Source organism: Myotis brandtii, unplaced genomic scaffold (assembly GCF_000412655.1).
Source record: "Myotis brandtii unplaced genomic scaffold, ASM41265v1 scaffold187, whole genome shotgun sequence".
NCBI lineage: Eukaryota > Metazoa > Chordata > Mammalia > Chiroptera > Vespertilionidae > Myotis > Myotis brandtii.
Window position 1 is genome coordinate 37,844 of NW_005356944.1, and position 1,671 is coordinate 39,514.

Below are 1,671 nucleotides of genomic sequence, written 5' to 3' on the forward strand. Positions count from 1 at the left end.
TCTTATAATGTGATGCCACCATGCTGGCCCTCCTTGATGTTCCTCAAATGTGCTGGGCACACAGCTGCTTTAGGGTCTTTGTTCTGACTTCTCTTCCTACCTATAACGTTCTTCCCCTAAATAGCTGTGCAGTCAGGTCCCGCATTTCTTAATTTTTGTTGTTGTTGCTAATGCTCACCCAAGGATATTTTTTCCACTGATTTTCAGAGAGAGGAAAGGAGGGAGAGAGGGGGGGAGGAAAGAGAGAGAAGGAGAGAGAGAAAAAAAAAATCAATGTGAGAGAGATACATTGATTGATTGCCTCCCGAATGCTCCCCAACCAGGGCCAGGGATCAAACCTGCAACCCAGGTACATGTTCTTGACCAGGAATCGAACCAGCAGCCCTTGTGTGTGCAGACTAATGCTATAACGACTGAGCAACCAGCCAGGGCGGGTCCCTCATTTCTTAAGGTCTTTACTCAAATGGCTCCTTCTCAATGAAGCCTTCCACCACCACCTACCTAAACGATTACAATTCACCACACAATGGTTCCTACCCATGCCTCTTTTTAATTTTTCTCCTTAACATGTCCCACTATCTAACATACTATACCTGTATAGTACTTATCTTGATCAATGTTTGTCTTCACTACTAGCACTGAAACACCACGGGAGCAGGAATGTTTGCTTTGTGCACTATTGTACCTCCAGCAGCACAAGTACAGGGCCCACAGTATATATGTCATTCAAATGACAGAATAAACAAATTCTTTAAGTTAGTGTTTACCCATACATTTTACCTCTATTTCTTCATGAAGCCTCACTAAAAGTATAGCAAAAAGCAGTTAAAATTATAAATTTACAGGACAAAGATGATGAGAAATAATATAACAACAGACAAGAGTTGTAAAAACACTGGAAGGAAAACAGACAAACAAGAAGTGCCTTGGGTTTAGGCTTTCTCTGCCCTAAGACATCGCCAAGAGGCAGGGGCCATCCAGAAATAAGCAGATTCTCTCAGTGGAATCCCTGAAAGGCTCAGAAATTAGAAGCAAGAGATGAGAGAGATAACTAAAGAAATGGTTGAAAGTCTTTAGAGAAAGCATCTAACACTCCCAGATCCTGCTCCCTTCCCCATGCTCTTCCTGGCCCCACAAAAGTTGGAATTACACTTTCTGGAGAGGATAAACCAGAAAGAATACAGATGTTGATTCCAAACTCAGCTGAATGAGAAGTCCCCTACCTTATTGGAAACGAGTGGCCTAGTGCACGGATTCATGCACATTGAAAGGAAATTAATTAGAAGAAATATTTTAACACATTGCAGACGGATCACGAGAATTCTCGTGGTTTCTGTTCTAAGGCATGTGGCCAATCATGAGAATACTTTAAAAAGATATTAGCTTGCCCTGACCGGTTTGGCTCAGTGGATAGTGTCGGCCTGCAGACTGAGGGGTCTCAGGTTCGATTCCGGCCAAGGGCATGTGCCTTGGTTGCGGGCACATCCCCAGTAGGGGGTGTAGGAGGCAGCCGATCAATGTTTCTAGATCTCTATCCCTCTCCCTTCCTCTCTGTAAAAAATCAATAAAATATATTTTTTTTAAAAAAGATATTAGCTTGTAAGAACATGTAATAAATAACTTCAAAATGCAATGGGTATTTAATTTTAAAGCGTGCCTTTAACATTTTTT

General features: G+C 42.0%; 1 protein-coding gene across 1 annotated transcript in view; it reads right to left on the bottom strand.

The window, feature by feature from the left end:
* ATL3 (atlastin GTPase 3) overlaps positions 1 to 1,671 on the bottom strand; it is a 36,123-nt gene that overhangs the window by 10,236 nt on the left and 24,216 nt on the right. The window lies entirely within an intron of this gene.